This window comes from Callithrix jacchus, chromosome 15 (assembly GCF_049354715.1).
Source record: "Callithrix jacchus isolate 240 chromosome 15, calJac240_pri, whole genome shotgun sequence".
Classification (NCBI taxonomy): domain Eukaryota; kingdom Metazoa; phylum Chordata; class Mammalia; order Primates; family Cebidae; genus Callithrix; species Callithrix jacchus.
Genome location: NC_133516.1, coordinates 12,463,943 through 12,490,653, shown reverse-complemented (window position 1 = coordinate 12,490,653; position 26,711 = coordinate 12,463,943). Strand labels below are relative to the sequence as shown.

The following is a 26,711-nucleotide window of genomic DNA, read 5'->3' as shown; positions in this document are numbered from 1 at the left end:
CCTGGAGACACACTTTATATTCAAAGACACAACTAGTATATTCAAAGATAGAAAAAAGTAAAAGGATGGGAAAAGACGTACCATACAAATTGTAACTATACAAGAGCTGGGATGATGTTACTAATACCAGATAAAGTAGACTTTAAAACAATAAAAAGTCACTGGAGCTATCAAGGATATTTTATAGTGATAAAACGGTTAGTCTATCAGCAAGATATAATAATTACAAACACCTAAAAACAGAGCTCCAAAATATGTGAAGCAAAACTGATGGAATTGAAGAGAGTCAGAAAATTCAACTATTGGCTGGGCGTGATGGCTCACACCTGTAATCCCACCACTTTGGGAGGCTTTGGTGGGTGGATTACTTGAGGTCAGGAGTTTGAGACCAGCCTGGCCAACATGTTGAAACCCGTCTCTACTAAAAATACAAAAATTAATCGGGTGTGGTTGCACGTGCCTATAGTCCCAGCTACTTGGGAGGCTGACACAAGAGAATCACTTGAACCCGGGAGGCGAAGGTTGTAGTGAGCAGAGATCACACCACTGCACTCCAGCCTGGGCAACAGAACAAGACTCCATCTCAAAAAGAAAAATTCAATTCAATGATTAAATATAATAGTGGGAGACTTCAATATACCACTTTCAATAATATGCAGAACAAACAGGTGGAAGAACAACAAGGAAATGGAAAACCTGCACAACATTATAAGTCAGCCAGACCTATACTCCATTTAGCAACAGCAGAATATACATTTGGAACATTCTCAAGTGTTCCAAGGAACATGGAACATTCTCCAGGACAGACCCTATTCTGGACTCTAAAACAGCCTCAACAAATTTAAAATGGTTGAAATTATACAAAGGATGTTCTTTAATCAAGATGGAATAAAATTAGAAATCAACAACAAGGAAAGGTGAAAAATTCTCAAAAATGTGGAAGTTAAATAGCATGCCTATAAAGAGCAAATGAGTCAAACAAGAAATCACAAGGGAAATACTTTAAGAGGAGTGAGAATCAAGACATAAATCAAGCAGTACTAAGAGGGAAATTTATAGCTGAAAATGCTTACATTAAAAAAGAAGGAAGATCTCAAATCAATAATCCAACCGTCCACATTGAAGACACTAGGAAAAGAAGAGCAACCTAAGTCTAAAGTGGAAGGAAGAAAATAGTAAAGAGGAAGTCAATGAGCTACAGAGCAGAAAATCAAAACAGGAAATAACAGAATCAGGCCGGGTGCGGCTCGCACCTGCAATCCCAGCACGTTGGGAGGCCGAGGCAGGCGGATCACTTGAGGTCAGGAGTTTGAGACCAGCCTGGCCAACATGGAGAAACTTTATCTCTATAAATAAATAAATAAAAAGGAAAAGGAAAATAGAATCAGAAGTTGATTAATTGAAAAAAGTAATGAAACTGATAAACCTTTAGCTATAGAGTAAACGAGAAAAAGAAGACTTAAATGACAAGTGAATGGAAGAGGGAGCATTTCTACCATCCTTACATAAATAAAAAGACTTGGAATAATATGAGTAACTATATGCCAACAAATAAGATAACCTAGATAAAGCAGACAAATTCCTAAAAATATACAAACTACCAAAAATGACTCAAAGAGAAAATCTGAATAGAACTATAACAAGTGATGGGACTGAATTAATAATTTTTTAGAAACTTTCCTCCACACAAAAGAAGGTCAGGACTAGCTGGCTTCACTGGTGAATTCTTATCAACCATTTAAAGAAGAATTAGTACCAATTGCACACCAACTCTTCCAAAAAATGAAGTGGGAATACGTCACAACTCATTTTATGGGGTCATGATTACTTTAATACCAAAACTAGAGAAAAATGCATCAGGAAAGCAAACTACAAGTTAAATCTGTTATGAATATACAGTTGACCCTTGAACAACATAGGTTTGAACTGTATGGGTTGACTTATATATGCATTTTTTTCCCCCTCCATGACCCTGAGATAGACCAACCCCTCTTTTTCTTCCTCCTCCTCAGCCCACTTAAGGTGAAGGCAGTGAGGATAAAAACCTTTGTGGTGGTCCTCTTAACACTTAATGAATAGTAAATATATTTTCCCTTATCATTTTCTTACAACATTTTCTTTAGGTTTAATAAGAATACAGTTTATAATACATATAACATACAAAACTTGTGTTCATCCACTGTTAATGTTGTTGGTAAGGCTTCCAGTCAACAGTAGATTAGTAGCTAAGTTTTGGGGGAATCAAAAGTTATACAGATATTTTCAACTGTTAGGGTGGTTGGCACCCTAGCTCCCATATTGTTCAAGGGTCAACTGTAGACAAAAAAGCCTCAATAAAATTCTAGCACCAAATCCAGCAACATACACAAAAGACTATACATCATGATCAAGTGGAATTTTTCCCAGGAATATAAGGTTGGTTCAACATCCAAAAATCAGTCAATGTAATACATATATCAATAGAATAAAGGGGAAAACCCACGTAAGCATCTCAGTAGAGGCAGAAGAGTCATATGACAAGTTTCAACACCCTATCTTGATAAAAAACAAACGAACACTTCTAGGAGTAAAAGGAAGTTTCCTCAATCTGGTAAAAGGTATTTATGCAAAGCCCACAGTTAATATCACAGTTAGTGCTGAATGACTGAATGCTTTCCCCTAAAGATCAGGAACAAGACAAGATGTACATCCTCATCACTTCTATTCAACATTGTACTGAATGTTCTAGCCAGAGCAGTAGGCAAAAAAAAAAAAAAAAAAAAAAAGCATCCAGATTGGAAAGAAAGTAAAATGAAGTAAAACTATCTGTGTTTGCAGATGACATGATCTTGTATTTAGAAAATCTTAAGGAATCCACTAAATACACAATTGGAGAAGGCTGAGCGCGGTGGTTCACGCCTATAATACCAGCATTTTGGGAGGCTGTAGTGGGTGGATCACCTGAGGTCAGGAGTTCGTAACCAGCCTGGTCAATATGGTGAAACCCCATCTCTATTAAAAATACAAAAGTTATCCAGGGGTGGTAGCACATGCTTGTAATTCCAGGTATTCCAGAGGCTGAGGCAGGAGAATCACATGAACCCGGGAGGCAGAGGTTGCAGTGAACTGAGACCACGCCAGTGCACTCCAGCCTGGGCAACAGGGAGACCGCATTTCAAAACAAACACTATTAGAGAAGAGCCTGCAAGTGGCTGTGAATTCCGTTTGCGCTGACTCCTAGGGGCTCTGTATGCTCCCATTAGTCTACTCTCACTCAGTCTTACACAATTAATTTAAAACTTAGAGGTGATTGCTGCTTATTTGCTTGTATACATTTAAGAAAAGTTATGATTTTGTAGTTTATCTGAGCTTTTGTTGTTGTTAGGGTAGGACTGAGCCTGTCTGTAGCATTCTGGCTTGCAGTGGAAGCAGAACATCTCCTTGGCTTTTTCCCTTCTGCACATCTCACAGAGAAAACGTCATTCATGTACACAGCCTGCCTCCTTCATAGTGTTTTCCAGCCTGTTACAGTGCTTGCCATACTGTGACCTTTGCAAGCTATACCAGAAAACTGGGTCTCTATGTTTAGCCAGATGTCAAGGATCTTGAATGTGAAACAACTATAATTCATTTTCAAGGATGCTGAGCCTGATGAAAGTGCTTCTTCTCATTTGTTATCCAGGAACCAACTAAGGCAAGGATCTCTGATGTCAGGGAGTCTGGGTAGCTGGCATCTTAGCAGGGCTTCCTGTACTTCTCAGCTATGGCCACAGGCTTGTGTTCCAAAGGCTCATGTGTGTGCCCTATAAACAAAATGTTTTGGGTAGCCTAACATTTCTGCTAAAGTTACACTTAATTAATATGGCTAATTTAAAAATCTCTGCCAGATAGTTGAAATCATTTAGGATCAAAATGGAAATGGTGCTGCTTGTCCTGGAATTTTTCTTTGAAGGGTGAGGCTCTTGTCACATTTACTTCCCTTTGGGTGTTAGTGAATATGACCCAGCCAGACCGCCTCTGAGCCCAGATCTGGCGCAGTGGACCAGCTCTTCCTAAATGAGTGAAAGTGCTCTTTCTGCTTATTATGAGAAATGGGATTGATTGATTTTAATGAGTCTGAAAAGGAGGACTATCTCATTATCCTGGACCTGTGAAATTCAAGCACTTATTTCATACTGGCAGGCAATCCTTATAATAAACTTAAGAGATTTTGGAATTGAACATACTGATAGTACCCAAAACATGTATATTTAATTCAAATTAACAAAGGCAAAAAAAAGAAAAAAGTTTCTTTTGGAGCATCTTTCTGGTAAGCGGCAGAACCAGGATTTGAACCTAGGTGGTCTTGGCCTTAGAGTCTGAGTTCCTGACCACTGGTACTCCATGCTGCGTGCTCTCCAGGCTGTGGAGTATCACACAGAACCTAGGAACAGGAGGTCTCCCCTGGGCCTCATCAGCAAGGTGCACAGTCAGGAGCTAAGACAGCTGTTGTCTCTCTGGTGTCATCTGCTTCCCTCCTGTGTCTATACCATTCTTCTGCTTTTCTCTGCAGATCAGCTCTTTATTCAGCTGTAGCTGGGTCTTGGGATGGGGGTAGAAGTCCTCAGGAAAGAGGGCTTTGAGCTGAATAGTCACCCAAAACAAGGCTAATAACCTGGGAAGTGCTGGCCTTATGCTTTCAACTTTTAGAATCAGTAAGAATGTAAAATTAGTCAGTTTTAAGGGCTGGCCCTCGGAAAAATAGAAACATTGCTCTATGTTCAGGATGCTGCCTCCCCTGTGTGACTGCCTAGGTGCTCAGGCACCATAGGTACATTAAGGTGCCACTGGTCAATGAACAGATGATATTTAGACAGCACTCACCACGACCAAGGCATATGGCACACAAGCTGTCATGGGGAGAGAATTATGGAGAATCTGAGGTCCTGAGCTCTTAACACCAGCTGAGTCACCCATGAGTCCCTGCTTTACCCAGATGACAAAGGATCTGAAGGGTTCGGAGAGGATGCTTGTAGGCCACTGGACTGGAGGCCCAATCTGATAGTTGTTAAGAAAGACCGCAAAACGTCACAAGTTGATGCTTGATCACTTGCCAATATGGATAGTACTGCGAGAGTTTGGAGGCTGAAGTTACTGTGAGCTTCAGTGATTTGAAAAAGCTTCATATGAGATGTGACTCAAGCTGATCTTGAAGGAAGGAAAAGATTTAGGTAGATGGAGAGGGGAAAGCAATTTAATTGGTGGAATAAGGGGAACAGCCGCTTTTAGAAATTGCATTGGTCTTTCTGCACTAGTTGTTCAATTTATTGTATTCTCTGCTTAGGCCTCCATGGCCCATAACCCTTCCCTAGACAACAAAGCTCAACAGTGGGCTTTGCCTTGAAAGAAAGAATGACCTCAAGCTTGAAGGCAGATCTGTGGTGTCTCACTTTTTTTCCTTCCTCCCATAGATCTTTTCTGGTGGGAGAGAGATTGGCGAGGCTAGAGGACATGGAAATATATTTAAAATGATGTTATTGGCCAGGTGTGGTGACTCACACTTGTAACCCCTAGCAGTTAGGGAAGTCGAGGCGGGTGGATCACCTATGGTCAAGAGCTCGAGACCAGCCTGGCCACCATGGTAAAACCCTGTCTACTAAAAATACAAAAATTAGCCAGGTGTTGTGTTGCAGACCTGTAATCCCAGCTACTCGGGAGGCTGAGACTGAGAATCGCTTGAACCCAGGAGGTGGAGGTTGCAGTGAGCCAAGATTGCGCCACTGTACTCCAGCCTGGGCAACAGAGCAAGACTCCATAAAATAAATAAATAATTTAATTAATTCCTTTTCATTTGAATCTAAGGGCTTTATGAGCCACTTGAAATGTTGACTTAATTAATAGTCACTTTCTTCCAAAGAAAATGTTAGCTAAAGCTAGAGGATTTACTTTGTAGTCTTTAAACATGCAGAAGTAATAAATGCATAACTCTTAGATAAGAAGACACCTGTTAAGGAAGAAATAGAAATGTTTAGGAGTGTTGTCTAATTGCACTTCCTTTGTAAGCACCAGAGTCTTAAAAAGTCTGATAGCCGGGCACGGTGGCACGTGCCTGTAGTCCCAGCTACTCGGGAGGCTGAGGCTGGAGGATCGCTTGAGCCCAGGAGTTCTGGGCTGCAGTGCGCTGTGCCAATTGGGTGTCCGCACTAAGTTAGGCATCAATATGGTGACCTCCCGGGAGCAGGGGACCACCAGGTTGCCTAAGGAGGGGTGAACCGGCCCAGGTCGGAAACGGAGCAGGTGAAAACTCCCTTGCTCATCAGTAGTGGGACCACGTCTGTGAATAGCCACTGCACTTCAGCCTGGGCAACATATCGAGACCCCATCTCTTAAAAAAAGAAGTCTAATAATCTAATAACATTATAACCTCCCATTATCATGGCAAGGTGGCAGCACCACTATGTGCTTTTGTTTAGTATAGAAGACTCCCTGTATTTAGAGGACTTTACTGTGAGGAGGTTGTAAGTGCAAAGTATATGCAGGTAGACAAACTACAGATGTTCAAAATGTTTGAGCACAGGGGCCTAGAAGAGTTGCCTCTGGGCTGGGCGCGGTGGCTCACCCCTGTAATCCCAGCACTTTGGGAGGCTGAGACAGGTGGATCACCTGAGGTCAGGAGTTCAAGACCAGCCTGACCAATATGGAGAAACTATCTCTCTACTAAAAATACAAAATTAGCTGGGCATGGTGGCATACAACTCTAATCCCAGCTATATGGGAGGTTGAGGCAGGAGAATTGCTTGAACCTGGGAGGCTGACGTTGCAGCAAGCTGAGATCGCACCATTGCATTCCAGCCTGGGCAACAGGAGCGAAACTTCATCTCAAAAAAAAAAAAGAAAAGAGTTGCCTCTCAGGTTTTGGTTTATGTGTCTGTTTTTTCTACCTATTGTTAGATTAGTTCACATTCATTTTAGCTTTCTCTTTCTGTACCCTGGGAAGCTAGAATTAATTAAATTGCTGCGGAGGTGGCGGTGGCGGTGGCGGTGGCGGGGGCGGGGTGGGGGAAAGAGGTCTGCCTGTTTCTCCTTATTAATCCCCAATTTAAGACTAACCACATTTCCTAAAGGCCTGCAGGAGCTGGGCACTGGGCCAGGTCTGAGGATGGGGTATGAAGGAGTGGGCATAACCCCTGCCCACAGCCATAGGCCCCTGAGGGCCTGAACCTGGCACCACCTCCACTGCTGCAGCTGCAGCATACTATACAGCTCCTCGGGTGTAATGGGGGCCTGGAGGAATGAATGAACCTCTTTCTGGAGCCTGCAGCCTAATGGGGAGATAGACGTTAAGCAAACATAAGACAGTATTTAGGGAAAGTCAGCCATCATTCCCAGGTCACTCATGGAGTCCCAAGCCTCCCAGGGTTCTCTTTCATCATTGGGCTGATTTTGTGGTCTCCTGGCCTCTCTTGATTACTTTGCTTTAATTGATTACTTTGGGCTGATCTTGTGGTCTCCTGGCCTCTCTACTCTGGCCTCCAGTTTTCACAGTGACTGCCTTTCTTTTGCATTTGGCTGGTTTAGTTGTGAAATCCATCTCTTTCTCCCAGTATCTTAAAAATCATGCACACAGAAGATCAGGGGTGCAAAAGGTAATTTTCCAAAGATGGGAGAGCAAATGTTTACCATCTAGCAACACAGACATTCTGAAATGGAGCTGGAGGCATCTTTGTGTTGAAAGTGTCCTCTGGCCACCCTAGGACCTCCAGGTTTCACAGGCCGTCACCCTCATCAATTTACCTCCCATGCCCCCATAGCACCTTTCTCATTCCTGTTTCTTCTCCCCCACTGTGAAGAAGGTTTGGTGCAGAGCCTAGACTAGAATAACAGGCCTTATGAACGCTTGCATCCTCATCCTTCTATTCTTCATTCCATTTTATTTCTATTGCGATATTTATCCCTCTGGCAACCCAAAGTAGCCTTGCTTGGAAAGGAGGAACGAGCCTGCAGGCTGTGAAATGGGATTTTAGACCTTGACGTGTGCAGAAATGAGAAGGCAAATTTCACTACACAAACCTCCTGTGTGAGGTGAGCATTTTCTCCCCCAGTGCGTTGGGGAAAACTGACCCAGATTTTAAAGAGAAAGATCATGTTTCCTGGTCATTTTCTGTGGCTTTGTAGTAGAACCTAAAAAAGAAACAGAAGAAAGAGGGAGGAGAATGAGCATTATGTGATATTTCATAAGGGCTTTAAAAACTCTGTTTATAAAACCACCATATCATCTGTATTTAAGGTTTGGAAGACTCAATATTAAGATGTCAATTCATCTCAAATTGATGTATAAATTAAACACAACTTCAATCAAAAGCCTATCATGTGTTTTTGTAGATACCGAGGATCAGCTAAAAGAGATACTATAGTAGGCAAAAAGAACTATAATAACAATTTTTTTTAAGAACAAATTTGGAGGATTCTCATTACCTAGTTTTAAAACTTACTTTAAAGCAAAGTAATCAAGACAGTGTGGTATTGGCAAGAGGATAGACACGTAGATCAATGAAGCAGAGTAGATAATCCAGAATAGTCCCATGCAAATATGGCCAAATGATTTTTGTCCAAGGTATAAAGGCAGTTCAATGGAGTATGATATAATGGCAATTTCAACAAATGGTGCTGGGACAATTGGACTTCTGTGTGCAAAACAATTGAACCCTTACCTCACTCCGTATAGAAAAATTAACTCAAAGTTAATCATGGATCTAAATGTAATACCTAATTAGAAATTCATTAGAAAACATAGGAGAAAATCTTTGTGACCTTAGTTGGTCACAAAGACCAAAAGTCTGATTCATTAAAAAAAAATTAAGTTAGATTTTGGTAACACTGACTTTTTTTTCTCTGAAAAAGATACTGTTAAGAGAATGAAAAGACAACCCACCAACTGGGAAAAAAAGATTTGTGACTACGCTAGACATGATGGCTCACGCCTGTAATCCCAACACTTTGGCAGGCCCAGGTGGGTGGATCACCTGAGGTGGGGAGTTCAAGACCAGCCTGGCCAACGTGGTGAAACCCAGTCTGTACTAAAAATACAAAAATTAGCTGGGCATGATGGCAGGTGCCTGTAATCCCAGCTACTCAGGAGGCTGAGACAGGGGAATCTCTTGAACCCACGAGGTGGAGTTTGCAGTGAGCTGAGATTGCACCGTGGTACTCCAGCCTGGATGACCAGAGTGAAACTCCATCTCAAAAAAAAAAAAAAAGATATGTGAAGAGCATATCTGACAAAGAACTTGATCCAGAATGTATAAATAACTCTCAAACTCAATAATAAAAAAACTCAAATGACCCAATTTAAAATGGGCAAAAGATTTGAATGGATACTTTATTAAGGAAGATGTAATATATACAGATGGCAAAAAAAACATATGAAAATATGGTTAATAGTCATCAGTGAAGCTGCTTACTTATTAGAGTGACTAAAAAAATGACAATACTAAGTCATTGTGAAGAAAACAAGGGACTGGATGTCTTACATGCACTGTTGGCGGGAATGTAAAATGGTACAGCCACATTGGAAAACAATTGGCAGTTTCTTATAAAGTTAAACATACACTTAATATATGACTCAGTAATCCCAACCCAAGAAAATGAAAACTCACAGTCACTCAAAAATCTGTTCATGAATATTTATAGCAGTTTTATTCTTAATCACTAAAAATTAGAAGCAGGGCCAGGTGTGGTAGCTAATGCCTGTAATCTCAGCATTTTAGGAAGCTGAGGTGAGGCGGGCTGATCACTTGAGGTTAGGAGTTCTAGATAGCCTGGCCAGCATGGTGAAACTCTGTCGCTACTAAAAATACAAAAATTAGCTGGGAATGGTCACGCTCACCTATAGTTCCAGCTAATTGGGAGGCTGAGGCAGGAGGATTGCTTGAACCCAGTGGAGGTTGCAGTGAGCCGAGATTGCGTCACTGCATTCCAGCCTGGGTGACAGAGCGAGACCCTATCTAAAAAAACAAAACCAAATAAAACCATAAGCAACTCAGCTGTCCATTACCTGAGGAATTGATAAACTGTGGTCCCTCTGTCCAGTGGAATATTCAATAGTAAAAAATGAATTATTGATACAGATGATAATGTGAATAAATCTGAAATGTATTACGCTAAGATAAAAATGTCAGATTCGAAAGGTACATACTAATCTTTTTATGATATTGGGAAAAGGTAAAACTATAGGAATGCATTGCTGGGGCTAAAGTGGGGGGTGGGTGGTTCGACTATGCAGGGGCAGTCAACTGTCTCGTATCCTGATTGTGTTGATGCTTAAACAACTCCATACATTTGTCAAAACTCAGAACTATATACTCAAAAGAGAGACTTTTAATATCGGTTAAAAAAACAAATTTAAGAAGGATTAGCAAACAAAAACAATACAGAAAAAAAAACACATTCTCATTGTTCAATATTTGGAAAATACAGAAAAGTACAAGAAAGAAAGTCTATAATCCTATCTTCTAATAATAATCACTGTTACCTTTTGAGCTATTTCTTCCTAGCTTTTTGTTCCTTTGGCATTTTTACATAGTTAAAATGCTGTGATCTGGCTTTCTTTATTTGTATCATACACCTAACAGATAGAATTATATATAGATTATATTCTGCTTTTGAAAACAATACTGTACATTCAATTATATTCTAAATTCTATTAAGACATCTCCATAGATAATATATTAAGGGCTTTATAATTTTTTGCTACATGATTGTACCATAATTTGTGTTGTTCATGTAGGTTATTCCCAGTTTCTCAATGTTGTTTTTAAGATGCAAGGAGCATCTTTATTCAGAAACTTTTGCACACATTTCAGATTGTTTCTTTCACAAGTAGAGTTCTAGAAAATATTATTGGGTTAGAGTGTATTAGTGTTAAGTTTTCAAATATGTGTTGGTGAGACTGCCTTCTGGGAAACTTAGTCCCATCAGCAGGATGTGAGGGTGCTTGTTTTCACTTGTCTCTTCATCGGCATTTGTGATTCTGTACGCCACGTGAGCTAATGGCAGAACTTGCAGAGCTGTTGTGAAACAATGCATGTTAAGGGAATGATGCAATACCTGTAATGTTAGCCCTCTGCTGATGCATATTTTTATTGTTTCTTATTTGAATTTTTGCTTGTTTGATAGATAAATGTGTTATCATATTCATTTAATTGAATTTTAAAAATTACAAGTGAACGTTAATGATTTTAATATTTTTATTTGCTGTTTTACTTTTTGCTCTGTGGCTTGTTAATATTTGGCTTGGGACCAATGTATTTGTGCATACATTAAAAAAATTTTTTTTTTTTTTTTTTTTTTTTTTTGAGATGGAGTCTTGCTTTGTCACCAGGCTGGAGTGCAGTGGCACAATCTCGGCTCATTGCAGCCTCTGCCTCCCAGGTTCAAGCAATTCCCCTGCCCCAGCCTCATGAGTAGCTGGGACTACAGTCGCGTGCCATCACGCCTGACTAATTTTTTGTATTTTAGTAAAGATGGGGTTTTACCATGTTGTCCAAGCTGGTCTTGATCTCCTGTCCTCAGGCAATCTGCCCACCTCGGCCTCTCAAAGTGCTGGGATTACAGGTTAAATGTTAAAGCTGTTAAACCTTTGTTAAATTTATAGAAGGTATTTTTTCATTTTCCAGTTTGCTGTTTATAATTTTGTTTTTGATGTCTTTTAACATACAAAGATTTAAAATTTTATGTAGTCAAATCTATAGATGTTTTATTTTGTGATCACTTTGTGTAGTCACATCTATAGATGTTTTATTTTGTAACCATCTGCTTAGCTGGGCCTCAAACCACTTTTCAAACTTTTTTTCTTCTTTCCCTTTTCCTCTTTCCCTTGTCGGTTTTAAGATTTAACTTTGAGACAAACTGCATGTGTGTTTACCTCTCATCTTAAAAGACAGCGGCGGAACATACTGTGAACCTCCACTCCCTTTGCTTTCCTATACTGCACTCCCACGCCTTAGGAACATGTATTTACTTAAGTGCTTATTAAGCACAGACCATGCTGTCTTATCTGGTCATATATTTCCTTAGAAGCTTCAGGAGTCAGATCCTGATAGGGACCAGGCATCTCTGGAATTCTGTCTTCAAAAAAAGATTCCTTCGAGGATGGAACCCACACCTGGCTGAAGACTCACTAATTTACAACCGGGCAGGATCCACAAAGGCACCAGCACCATTACCAAATGGGACAATAATTCAAGAGGGTCTCTGGAGCAAGTCGCACCACCTGGCACCTTGCAGCCCCACTTGCCTCTTCTGCTTTCCAAGCTCTTTGTTGAAAAACCCCTGCGTTCCCTCCACGAATTGAAAAGTGGAATTGCTTTCTGCTCGTCCCCTGCTAGCCCGGATAATACAATCTCTGTCTCTCTTATCACAACTCGTTATTATTTTTTACTTCTTTCCACAAGCAGTGAGCGTCCAGTCCCCTTTGCTGGTTATAGTTTCTTCTATTGCTTTTATTTTATTTTATTTTTATTTTGAGAAAGAGTCTCACTGTCACCCAGGCTGCAGTGCAGTGGTGCCATCTCAGCTCACTGCAACGTCCGCTTCCCAGATTCAAGCAATTCTCCTGCCTCAGCCTCCTGAGTAGCTGGGATTACAGGGATGTGCCACCACACCTGGCCTCTTCTTTTGCTTTTATATTCTTCTTCAAGTAAAGAATAAGTAAATAATCATCAGGGTTTTTTTTAGTATCTTTTAGTGTTTTTTTCCACACAGCTTTTAAATTTCTGATATATATTTTTGTCTATGATATGAGGTGAGACTCAGTTTCCTCAGTAGCATTTATTAAGCATTTCTTCACTGATGGGCAGTGCCTCATTCTTTACATGTTGTTATTTTTGAATTTATAATCTGTTTCTGGGTCTTGTTTCATTCTTTTTATTTTATTACTGATAACATAATTTTAAAATATCTTCCAGGAGAAATCCCCTTTTTCTAGCAATTGTTTTTTAAAAAACTTTTTTTTTTTTTTTTTTTTTTGAGACATGTTGCCCAGGCTTGCCTGAAACTCCTGGGCTAAAGTGATCTCCTGCCTCAGCCTCTCAATGTGCTAAGATTACAGGTGGGAGCCACTGTGCCTGGCCAGAAAACCATTTTCTTAACCCTTCTGGTCACACACACACACAGACACACACGCACATACACACACACACATACACAGATACACACACAGACACATACTTTTTTTTTTTATGAGATGGAGTGTAGCTCTGTCACCAGGCTGGAGTGCAGTGTCGCAATCTCGACTCACTGCAAACTCCTCCTCCTGGGTTCAAGCAGTTCTCCTGCGTCAGCCTCCCAGTTAGCTGGAATTACAGACACACGCCGACACGCCCAGCTAATTTTGTATTTTTAGTAGAGATGGGGTTTCACCATGTTGGCCATGTTGGTCTCCATCTCCTGACCTCAGGTGATCCGCCTGCCTCAGCCTCCCAAGTTCTGGAATTACAGGCATGAGCCACCATGGCCAGCCTTGTGTATTCTTTCAATTAAACTTGATAATCATTTCATCAATCCCCCTCATCCCCACAAGCTTACTGTAATTTTAATCACAACAAAGAACTAGCTCTAATTACTCAACAGAGTCATCTCTAATCTTAAAGTGCTTTCTAGTATAACTGCTTTGGGAAAAGATTTGACACTTTCTTGTAAGTTAAGAAATATACCTACCCTTTGGTTCATCAATACCACATCTAGATGTTTGTCTGAGAGACACATAAACATGTCTACACACAGGCCTTTACATGAAGGTTTATAGTAACTTCATTTATAACAGCCCAAATTGAGAAAAAACATGAACGTCCATGAGCAGGAGAATGAACAAGTGGTAGCTGTTCATATGATGACATGTAACTCAGCAGTGAAAATGAATGGATAGCCGGGTGCCGTGGCTCACACCTGTAATCCCAGCACGTTGGGAGGCCAAGGCAAGCAGATCACTTGAGGTCAGGAGTTTGAGACCAGCCTGGCCAACATGGTGAAACCCCGTCTCTATTAAAAATACAAAAATTAGCCGGGCGTGGTGGTGCGCACCTGTAATCTCAGGTACTCAGGAGGCTGAGGCACAAGAATCACTTGAACCCAGGAGGCAGAGGTTGCAGTGAGTGGAGCTCATGCCACTGCACTCCATTCTGGGTGACAGAGCCAGACTTCATCTCAAAAAAATAAATACATAAAAGAAAATGAATGAACTACTGATACCACTGTGGATGAATCTCAAATGCATGATCCTCGTAGAAAGAAGCTAGACCTGAAAGAATCAATATTGTTTGATTAAACCGTATGAAGTTTTTGAACAGGCAATACTAGTCTCTATCGAAGAAAGTCACAGTGGCGGTTGCCTGAGAAGGGACTTGAAGGTATCTTACAGGGTTATAGAGATGGTCTACATCTTGAAAGAGGTATGGGTTACGTGGATGTATTGTTTTGTCAAAGCTCATTGAACTGTATAGTTTAATATTTGTATATTTTTATCCCCCCCAATAAAGTGAAACACCTTTTAAATTAAAAAAAAAGTCTTTCCAGTTTCTCTTTGGCCAATTACAAGGCTTACTTTAAAATTTTAGCTTGAATGATACAAAGAAAGATGAGAAGTTTACATAAAAACATTTATTATTTGCTTATTGGCTATTTCACATTGTGTTCTTTCTTTAAATATGGAAGCCCATCATTAATAAATACCATTAAGCATGAAGAACCATAATAAAATGCATTAGGAAAAAGCAGCCTCTCCCTGCATAGGTCATCCTCTCTGCATGGCACAATTTGAAAGGTGAACCCACTTTTCCCCAAGTGATAGTAAGTAGGATCTCGGTCACATCATGACAAGCAAAGAATATCCTTGGTTTGAGAATCCGATTGTACTTGCACTTGATTTTCAGGTATAGTTAGGAGACAATCTACGTCCCGTCTCAGGATCTGAGCCTTTACCATTTCCTCCATCAACCTGAGTTGGCTGCTCAGATAGTGAATCCTACTGGCTGGAGCGTTAAGCCCCTGGATTTTATGGATTTTATCAGTGGCAGCCTAGAGAGGTTCGAAGAGAAGGAGGGTGGAATTGTGGCTGGGACTAAGGTTTTTTAGGATCATCCTTTAAAAATTTATCCCTATCATTTTATTTTAAATATCCAGTGGCCTGATTTGTGCCTCCTCATGATGTGATAATGTAATACTTATAAAAAACAAATTCTGATTCTCATTGAGGCTGGGATGTCCCTCTCTGTCATCCCCCAGTTTTCCTTTTGTTTCTGAATGAGTGCATCTGATAATCTGCTGGGACTGTAATCCTGTGAGCACTCGCCAATCAAAAGGATCAGCTCTCGGCCAGGAAATGACCTTGAGTGAACTTCAGGGAGATTAACAGGGAGAAAGGATTGAACGTTTATGTGTGGGTGCAGTACCTAGAGAGAGATGGAGAGCGAACGAGGTGGTGCCGTTTCCTGGAATTCAGTGGTGGTCTGGTGCACGAAGTGTGAGCAGCAAGACCCTAGATTCTCACCTTACAGCTTGGTGCGGATAACAGAGGCAGAGATGAGGGCCTATCACCACTTAGTGGGAAGTTGCCTCAGGCTAGAATATATGGCAAAAAAAGGTAGTGTAGAAGCAGTAATGCATGGGTTTTATGTATGTGTTTTATTTCTCCTCATTCTTAGCATAATGATTTAAAACTAAGAAATTTTACATTTAAAAAAATCTTACTTTGCTGTACTGTCTCAAGATTTTTGTGAATAATTTTTTAAATGACTTTAAAAAAATGCATTAATTAGCTATTGTACATGGTCATTTCTTGATATGTTAATAGATTCATAATAAAAAGGTAACTTTCTGAAAAAATTAGGTTGTAATATGGAATGTGTAAGTATGAGCTTGTTTTGAAAGCCTACATATGTCTGTTCATACATATATGTGCACTGAATATTGTGTACCAATGAGGTAATGGGTTAATTTTGGGTAAAGGAATAAGTTTTACTTTGTTTGGCTGTATTTTCTATTTTTTTTTTTTTAATAACCGACATACCTTGCTTTTGTACAAGTGGTAATAAGTAGGATCTTGGTTACACCATGACAGGCAAAGACTATCCTTCATTTGAGAATCAGAGTGTCATCATGCCTGATCTTCAGGAGCAGTTCAGTATCTGAACCTTTATCATTTCATTATTTTTATATTTATTCTATGAAAATGAAAATAAGAATCCAGTTTATGAAATTCATATTCCTGAAGAGAAGTATTAAGTCTGAAAGGCTTCATGTTAGATGCATGAACTGATAACAAACTGATGGTCTCAGAAAAAGAAAAGCCCTTTCCTCCAGTGGGCTGGTAAGAAGAAACATTTCTAAGTGTGCTTTCCACGTACTTGGAAGCCAGCAGGACAAACGTTCTCACAGCTCAAGCAGTCACGTGCTTCTAAGACTGCTTCTTTTAGAAATGCACTTATTGGTATGCTCCCACCTTTTTTTTTTTTTTTTTTTTTTTTTGCCTTGAAAATGTTTTAATACATTTATTCCCCTTGGATCACAGGCTAGAATAGGTGATTAAAGCAAATGTCTTAGACTCTCTCATTACTCTTTATTTATACTTGGAAGTTGTTTCTTCAAGAGTGGGGAGTTATTAAATGAAGTGTGCTTTAAAAATAATTATTGTTGAAGTATACTTTCTGATTGAGACATGATTCATAGTTTTATACCATATACTTAAATAGTATGGAATGCATAAATTATATTCTCAAAGGCAAGGGCTATTATATGTTTTCTACTTAGAGAAGGACAACTTATGAAATAGATTTTGCTTTCCACATTTAAACGTGTGCTCATCAGTGCATGCACACAAATTTTTACAAGGCTTGAAGTGTATATGATTGCACTAATTTTATTAAAATTAAATTATTGGCCGGGTGCGGTGGCTCACACCTATAATCCCAGCACTTTGGGAGGCCGAGGCAGGTGGATCATGAGGTCAGGAGGTAGAGACCATCCCAGTCAACATGGTGAAACCCCATCTCTACTAAAAATACAAAAATTAGCTGGGCGTGGTGGCATGCACCTGTAGTCCCAGCTACTCGGTGGGCTGAGGCAGGAGAACTGCTTGAACCTAGGAGGTGGAGGTTGCGGTGAGCCAAGATTGCGCCATTTCACTCCAGTCTGGGCAACAAGAGCAAAACTCTGCTTCAAAAAAAAAAATTAAATTATTGCAAGAGCTTTACAACTCTGTTAATAGTGAGGAGAGGAATAAATTTGAAAGAAGAATAAGAATTTCCAAATCCTGAGCTTACAGCATTATATATGCTATTGTTGCCTTCTTTTTTCCTTACTAAAGCAGATTATGAAATGTTCACCTATATGCTTTAGCTGTCAGTCCTTTTATTCTGTGACTCAAGACAACAATGAAAGGTTGAGTATGTTAATGTAAGGTTTGTGAGTATCTGAAAGACCTTTCTGACATTACTGCAGTGTTAACGTTCATAAGATACTGTCAGTTGACTTTTCAGACTAAAGTAACATTGATTCCTTGGGATTAGGGGAATGAAACTCCAGATGACACGCTGACTGGAATACGTGTTCATCAAGACAAATATTTTATGTCATTGTTGGGGGGTCAAGGAGAGTTGGCAGTTGGAGGTTTGCTTTTCCACTGACTGTACCCCCCTCTTTTTTCTCTTTTTAAAGAAAAAGAACATACATAATATTATAAAATGAATGCCTCTAAATTAGAGTAGCGCCAGATGCTATAACAAACACCCAAATTTCAATGGATTAATAAATTCCAAACACTGTCCTTGGTCAGAAAGCTGTTTTCTCTCAGCGTTTTAGGGACCCTGGCTGCCTCTACCTTGTGTGTCTGCCATTTGCTATACTTGGAGTTGTCACCTGTAGCCTGGAAGAGAGAAGAGAGAGTGGCAAAAGCACACTTTTTTTTTTTTTTTTTTTTTGAGGTAAGGTCTTGCTCTGTCACCAGGCTGGAGTGCAATGACTTGATCTCAGTTCACTGCAACCTCCACCTTCCGGGTTCAAGCAATTCTCCTGCCTCCGCCTCCCAAGTAGCTGGGACTATAGGCACACACCACCACGCCCAGCTAATTTTTTGTATTTTTAGTAGAGACGGGGTTTCACCATGTTGGCCAGGATGGTCTTGATCTCCTGACCTCATGATCCACCTGCCTCGGCCTCCAAAAGTGCTGGGATTACAGGCATGAGCCACTGCACCCGGCCAGCAAACTTGTTTTTAAATAACCCAGCTTAAAAGTAAGAGCACATTTTTGCTTACCTCCTGTTGGCATTCACAATCACTTGACCATAACTGAAGGGAAGGGGGTGAGTGGGAGATTGAGAGTCCCTGGCTAGGCAACTCCTCTCAGTGGTAAGGCCAATGCATGAAAGAGGAACTGTGACATTTTGATGGGCAGCTAGCCATCTCTGCTTCAATTCCCCATCGCAATTCACCTGAAGCAGTACCTCTATACATACATATACATAAATGTAAACAACATTCTATTCTGTATCTGACTTTCTTTTTTAAACACTTAGTATGTTTTCAACTTCCTTTCCTGTCAGTAACATAGATACATCTGATTTTATTTAATGCCTCCATAGTATTCTGTTATGTGCCTTTATCATTTATTTAACCAATCCTCTATTAATGGTCATTTGCAACAAAAGCACAAACTATAATAAACATCTTCGAACTCCTTTAGTTTGTACTTCTGTTAATATTACCTTAGGTTAAATCCCTAGATGTGGAAGGTCTTGGCTAAAATGCTGCATATTTAATATTTTGACAGATATTTTCAAATTAATCAACAGAAATAGTGTACCTATTTATACTTTCATACATAGAAAATCTGCCTACACTCTTACCAGTGCAATCTTATTCATTGTTAAGATAATCACTAATCCATCAGGCAGGAAAGATCTCATTTTGTTTTAATTTACATTTCTTTCTTTTTCTTTCTTTTTTTTTTTTTGAGGTGGAGTCTTGCTTTGTCGCTCGGGCTGGAGTACAGTGGCAAGATCTCGGCTCACTGCAACCTCCACCTCCCAGGTTCAAGTGAGTCTCCTGCCTTAGCCTCCCGAATAGCTGGGACTACAGGTGGTCACCACCATGCCCAGCTAATTTTTGTATTTTTATTACAGATGAGGTTTCACCATATTGGCCAGACTGGCCTTGAACTCCTGACCTCATGATTTGCCCGCCTTGGCCTCCTGAAGTGCTGGGATTACAGGTGTGAGACACCGTGCCCGGTCTAATTTACATTTCTTTATTCATGGTTTGAATGTATGTGTCCCTCCAAAATTCATATGTTGAAACCTCACCCCCAAGGTGATGATATTAGAAGGTGGGGCCTCTGGGAGGTGGTCATGGGGAATCCACCTTTGTGAATGGAATTAGTGCCCTTATAAAAGAAGTTTCAGATAGCTGCCTCCCTCTTCCATCCCTCCTGCCACATGAGGACTCGGCATTCATCCCTTTTGCCCTTCCACCATGTGAGGATGCAGCAAGAACACGCTATCTTGGAAGCAGAGAAGACCTTGCCAGACACTGAATCTGCTAGGGCCTTGGCCTTAGACTTCCCAGTCTCCAGAACTGTGAGAAATAAAATTATGCATTTATAAATTACCCAGCTGGAGGTATTTTGTTATAGCAGCAAGACATGAGATTAAACAAGTTTCAATATAAATTTATTGTCTCTATTTCTTCTATGATTATCTGTTTTCAGTCTATGCCTATTATATTAGTTTCCTGTAACAGCTGACCACAAAACTCGATGGCTTACAAGAGAAAATTTTTCTCACAGTCCTACAGGCCCCAAGTCCACAATGAAGGTGCTGGCAGGGCCACTCTACAGGTTCTAGGGATGATTCCATCTCTTGACTCTTCTGGCTTCTGGGCTTCCTGTCTCCAACTTCTCATGGTTTCCTCCATGTTTCTGTCTTCCTCTGCTTCTGTCTAATCTCCTCCTCAACTCATCATACTATGACATATTATTGTATGTATACTGAATACACAATAATTATTATTTTGTCCATACATTGTTTCCAGCCAATAGGAGTCACTGTTGATGGGCCAGTGACACGTGAATGAATCATTAATACATACATAGTTCATAAGTTATTACTTATTTCATAAAATATATTTTTTCTTGCCTGCATGTCAGCAAAATCAGTGTTGCTATAACTGAGATTTTCACTTCGAACTGTTGAGAGCAGTGATACAAAGTAAATATGATCTAAGTAAAATGTAATCGAGTTTAACAAGTTCAAACTTCTTATATATGCATGATGAATTACAAAAAGAAAAGTAAGAGCATTGATGCTTGGTTCTACTGGACTGGATATGTCATTACTAAACAATCTACAGTATCATGCTATGCTAGAGGAAGGATTTCTCAAGTTAATTCATTTGTTTTTTTCTCTTACCTAAGCACTTCCTCAGTTCAAATCCTCCCTGCACTCTGAAGCAGTGTGTGTCCCTGATGTCAGCAGTGGCACAACCCACAAAGCACCATAGCATTTGGATGTGGTCGATTTTCTTTTGAGGACATAGACCAAGAGCTGTGGAGTGTTTCCCTGGCCTGAGCAGCGTTAAGAGATGAGATGTTCAGGGCCGTATGCACCTGCCAGCACTGAGCACTGGACCATGAGAGCCTGAGGCAGCCAAGCGTTCTTTAATACATATGTTCATGGGGGGAGGGTGTGAGATATCGAGCCCTCCAGAGTGAGGGCCTGGGCAGGCAGGGGTCACAGGAACTCTCTGGAGGGGGTGGGAGGGGAATATTCCATTTCTGTTTTGTTTTTTGTTTTTGTTTTTGTTTTTTTTTTTTTGGAGAAAGGAGTCTTGCTCTTTTGCCCAGGCCGGAGTGCAGTGGCATGATCTCAGCTCACTGCAACCTCTGCCTCCTGGGTTCAAGTGATTCTCCTGCCTCAGCCTGCTGAGTAGCTGGGATTACAAGTACCCGCCACCACACCCACCTAGTTTTTATATTTTTAGTAGAGATGGGGTTTCACCATGTTGGCCAGGGTAGTCTGAAACTCCTGACCTCAGGCGATCCTCCTGACTCAGCCTGCCAAAGTGGTGGGATTACAGGTGTGAGCCACCACACCCAGCCGAATGTTCCATTTCTTGATCTTTTTGATGGTTACATCTGTGTATATATTTGTCAAAATTCCTCAAACTGTACACTTAAGGCTCTGTGCATTGTATTGCATTAAATTACACTTCAATAAAGTATTGATAGCATAAAAAATAAAGACTACCAGTGCATACTTCTTTGTACGTAAACTAAAGGGGGTAACCACATATGATCCCATCACTTTAGCACAACTGTTTCATATATTCTTTCCTCATATGCCCACACGCATGTACACAGACATATCACACACTTGCTTTCTTCTTTCTTTTTTAAAATCTGGCTATAATCTCACCATTTGTAGGATTTTTGTGTCCTTGACATTATACCTTAAATCTTTTTTGACGGATGTGGTCTTTATACTTGTATAATGATTGCTTTCATTTTTTCACTCTGATAAAAATAATTACAATCTATACTTTACATATAAAGTTTTTATTATGTTCTTGTGATACATTTTCAGATATGGAATGAATGGGTAAAGGATTATGGAGACTGTGAGATTTTTAAACAAGTAATTTGAAAGTAAAGAGAAAAAAGATTATGGAGACTTTAATGACCAGAATCGTTAAGACGTGGGCTTTGGAGGTCAGAATGTGCTGGGTTCCAGTTCTGGCTTAGCATGCTCCTGGACAAGCTACTTCAGATCTAGTTCAATATCAGCCTTAGGGTTGTTTTGAGGATGGGATGAGGTCACATATATAAAGTCTGTGGTATGGAATCAACCTGTAAGTGCTCAGTCGTCACCCGGTAAAAGATTGTGAAACTACTTTCTCAGAGGATGCCACCTGCTTCACTCCCTGAGGTTATGCAGAAGGACTAATTTTCCAATATAACCCCAGCATTGCATTTTAGAATCTCAATATTTTATGGATGAAATGAGATATTCTATTGCTGTTTAAGTTTCATTAGTTAACGATTAGAAAGTTGGACATTTTCTAATGTTTTTGATTTTAAAAATCTTTAAAATTCCTTCTAAACAATTATTCTGTCTGCTTTCAAAAGCTTTTAATTCATTATTTATGGACAAGACAAAAGTCATTGTTTATTTTATTTTAAAATGGAGTCTCACTCTGTTGCCCAGGCTGGAGTGCAGTGGTGCGATCTTGGCTCACTGCAACCTCTACCTCCTGGGTTCAAGCGATTCTCCTGCCTCAGCCTCCCAAGTAGCTGAGATTACAGGTGCCCACCACCGCACCCAGCTAATTTTTGTATTTTCAGTAGAGATGTGGTTTCAGCATCCTGGCCAGGCTGGTCTTGAACTCCTGACCTTGTGATCTACCTGCCTTGGCCTCCCAAAGTGCTGGGATTACAGGTGTGAGCCACCACGACCGGCCAACAAAAGTCATTATTATGGGGCAGGTTAGGTTAAACATTGCTATAGCACAGGACCCAGTAAAGGAAGGAAATATGTTTATTTCTGACCTGGCCAATAACACAGCAGTGAAATGCATTATGCCTCATGGGCGGGCTTATTGTACCAGCAGTGGTGCGAGCTAGCTCAATATCACCCTTAGAGTTGTTTTGAGGATTCAATGAGGTCACACATATACAATATGTGATATGGAATTGACCCTACCACATACTGACTTGTACCAGCCCAGCAACTGGTGCCTCCAAGCCCCTGGTCCAGAGTTTCCTCAGTGGTCAAGTCTAGTCTAGTTGTGGAGGTGGGCGGGTGGGGCGGGCTGGAGGAGGTTCATTTGCGTGTTAGGGCACTTTCCTTTTCTTTCATGGTGTAACTAATGCAGCCAGTTAAATCTGTGACATGCAAAGTTAGTGTCCAGCTCACAGCTGGTATCCTATTCATGTTATTAACGGTTAGAGTCCTGTTACACAGCGCCTGAGAGCGGAGATCCTGGTTCGTGGCTTGTTAGACGTTGTTGCAAATTCAGTTGGTGAGATCTAGTTTGATCGACTGGCACACCCTTCTGTTCTTTCTTTCCCCTTGTTCTCTGGGCAAAGTAGTGATGTCACAGGGTCTGCCATACTCAGACTGCTGTCCTCCTCTGCTCCAGACCATCCCTTTCCCCATTTAACCTAGGTATTTATTTAGCTAGTTCTTTTCTTTCCCCCTCAGATCATACTTGAATCTTTAAAATCACAGTGTGACAGAAATCTCAGAACAGCAAGAGTGGGAGACTAAGGGTTTTACTGTCCTTTATCCCTTACCAGTTGCTGCAGTCAGACAGCGTTGAGACATCATCAGCCCTGTTTCCTGCCCTCTGTAGTACGGAGGTTGGCGCCCATCATTAGCCCAGGTCCTGCTCTCTCAGACTGGGGAGCGGGCAGCACAGGGATATTGTTTGCTGCCTGTTGTGGAATTCCCATGGGACTTGCCAGACTTATTTCCTTGCCGAAGAGGCTGTAGGCTGTGTGTGGCCTTTGATTCCGTCTGTATTTCTGGAACTGTGGGCCCAGGGTAAAATATAGTCACACTTCTGTGTACTTATCAAGGATAGAAAAGAGACACATTTTCCCCTAGTGTATTTCTAACTTTGCTTAGGATAGAAATTGTGTTGAAGTTGAATTATCACTTTACTTTGCCTTATGTGGGTAACAAAGAGACAAGTTTCCCCCTAATCTATGCACACCAGAAATGGCAAAGAACAAGCAGGAAGCCTCCACAGACCTCTCTGTGAGGCCAGGGGAGATGTGTTACATGCACCAGTGCCTTGGTGGGTCACAGTTCTGCTCACCTGTTCCTGGGAGAAGGAAAAACCCTTTTACTGCTAAGAACACTGAGACTCAGAGTGTCCTTGCCTGATCACCCATCTAGAAGGTGGCAGAAAGGGCGTTTGCATGCGAGTCTGTCTGAATCTGAAGCAGGCCCTTTCCTATTGCAGCAGAGGTGTTCCTTTGCGACCAGGGACCTCCTGTGCTTCCTCCTCTACCCAACCTCTGCAGGAGTGGGAGGCAGGGCCTGCCAGCTGCAGGGTGGTCTTTGCGTCTCTTTTGGTATAGGGCATAAGTGTGCCTTGTTGGGGGCAGAACTGAGCATGCCCTATTCCAACAGGCCCACAGGTGTCAGGCAACTGAAGGCTGGGTGTATCTGCAGTCATCTCCATGCCAAGTCAGAGGATGAGTCTGAGGAAGCCTCATGATCTGTTGCAGCTGGCCAGGCTGGGTCATGTGGCTCCTTTGCTAGGAAGACTTCAAGGATAACCGTGACACCTCTTGGCTGGAGGCCAAGCACTCTCAGCAAAACCTGCACTAAAAGCAAGCCAGCTCATTGTTATTCTTAGAAAAATAACTCATGAATTTTAGTCCTGTTCATTTGATAGCCACAGGAGGCTGGTGAGAAAGGTCTCTGTCAGGGGTGGGGGAGGTGGGCAGACCTCAGATTCCCATGATTCTAGTCAGCCTTTCAGGGTGGCAGGAGCCATTGCAACTCCGGGCCAAGGGCCTGGGAATGATCACGTGTGGCTGAGGTTTGCTCTCCTAGAGCCAGGGGATCTGGGCTGTACAGTTCATTTGTTGTGTAACCACAGGCAAGTTCAGGGTCTCTCTGAATTTCCATGTAGTTATTTGAGGAGGGTTGACTTAGCTAATTTCTGTTCCCCTTTCAGATCTCGCATCTTCAAGATGATTAATTTAAAGCACACCTCGAATATTGATGTATAAGAACAATAAATTACCCCTTATGATTTTTGTTTTTCTCTGGGTCCATCATATCTTAAATATGCTTGCTTGGCCAGGGGTGGTGGCTTGTGCCTCTAATTCTAGTGGTTTGGGAGCCCAAGGCAGTAGGATTGCTTGAGCACAGGAATTCAAGGCTGCAGTGAGCTATGATTGTGCCACTACACTCTAGTCTGGGGGACAGAGCAAGATCCTGTATCTAAAAGCAAAAAAATTTTTTAAATGCTCAGATGTGAAAAAATAATAGCTCTATTTCTGAATATGCCACTTTCCTAGACTGCTCAGAGATTGTACTGTGAAAAATTCTTTAATTACATAACTTCTGTTTCTGCTGAAATTCTCTATGTTGTCTGCTTGTATTTTACATTTTGTTACAGAAAATTTGACTTGTAGCAAAAGAATTACATAAGAAACCCCTGTGGACCCATCAACATCTTCAACAATTACCCACGTTTTGTCAGTCATGTTTCATCCACCCCCGACTTCCACCCCACGCATACTTTTAGCGGAGGGGAGTGCTGGCGTGCTTTTAAGCATTTCTTACCACTTCACTGTTAAGTGCTTTAATTTGTGTTTCTAACAGAGAAGGCCCCCTTTTCTATAAAATATGACTACCATGCCACTGTTGCACCTACTGAATTAACAGTGATGCAGGAGTTCTTTGAACTTTTAGTAAGTTCACGCTGGAAGCGGTATTGGGATGAAGCAGCTCTGGTCTGGATTTATCCCTTTTACCCAAAACAATGAGAGAATTCATTGAAGGTGGTCTTAGGGCTTCAGCTGGCACTTGGTCCACCCCTTACAAGACTTTCAGAAAGCAAATTTGGGAAAGGCCTGTCTGTTCAGAGCAAGGGATATAACTAGCATTTGCTGAGCACCCTCTGTGTACATCTCCATATACATGATCTCCTTTAACCTCCACACCAAAGCTGAGAGCAGAAACCAAGGCTCTAGGAGGGCCTTCCCAAATACTACCTTCTGATTGGTCAACACTGGAATATCATAACGTCACCATGACCCCACACTGAGTCAGTAGGAAATTCCCACCTAGCATCAGAGCACAGGTTGTTTGGTTCATGCCTTAATCTAACCAGATGTCTAACTCCTGTAGAAACAGTAACCAGAGCATTCATTTTTTTATTGTTGTTTGGTTTTTTGTTTTGTTTTTTTGAGACAGGGTCTCCATCTGTTGCCCAGGCTGGAGTACAGTGGTGCTATCATGGCTCACTGTAGCCTCAAACTCCTAGGCTCAAGAGATCCTCCTGCCTCAGCCTCCCAAGTAGTTGGGACCACAGGTATATACCACAATGCCTAGCTAATTTTTAAATTTTCTGTGGAGACAAGATCTTACTCTGTTGACCAGGCTAGTCTCGAACTTCTGGCCTCAAGAAGTCCTCCTGCCTCAGCCTCCCAAAGTACTGGAATGACAGGCATGAGCCACATAACCAGCCACCAGTGTATTATTTAAGACTCCCTGGGAAATAGTTAAATGAAGATAATATCTTAGGCAGAGAGGCATGAAAATGCCTTCCTCTCTTCAGCCCAGGTTGAAGGATTGCAGTCACTCCTCCCCTCTCCCTAATCCCCTTCCCTAGATGGATATGAGGGTGAATCACAGGGATTATAAGTCATGTGCTAGGAGGACCTTTGTAGATTTGTGCTTGAAAGGATTGGATTTTCGAGTTGGAAAACCTATAACTTCTTATTCAGTAAGGAGAATCTTTAAATAGCAAGATGAAAAATTGCCTCTTTATGTACATTTAGCAGTGGGAAGAGACCCCTTAGAGTATTCTGGAAGGGGGAAAAAAAGGAATGGAGATAGGGGGTGGGGAAGGAAGTGAGGTAGGGAGGAAAATAAAAATTAAAGAACTCTCATGAATCCCAGATTGATTTTATGACCTGTTTTGAGAGGAGCTCCAGTAAGTTATGTTGTTTGTGTTTAAAACG

At 41.1% G+C, this 26,711-nt stretch overlaps 1 protein-coding gene and 1 long non-coding RNA gene across 16 annotated transcripts in view; both read left to right on the top strand.

Annotated features, from left to right (window-relative positions):
• MCF2L2 (MCF.2 cell line derived transforming sequence-like 2) overlaps positions 1-26,711 on the top strand; it is a 264,853-nt gene that overhangs the window by 13,082 nt on the left and 225,060 nt on the right. The window lies entirely within an intron of this gene.
• Positions 6,199-21,246, top strand: LOC144579490 (uncharacterized). The gene is made up of 2 exons (XR_013527165.1): positions 6,199-15,595; positions 20,421-21,246. It is a non-coding gene; the product is annotated as an uncharacterized LOC144579490 (long non-coding RNA).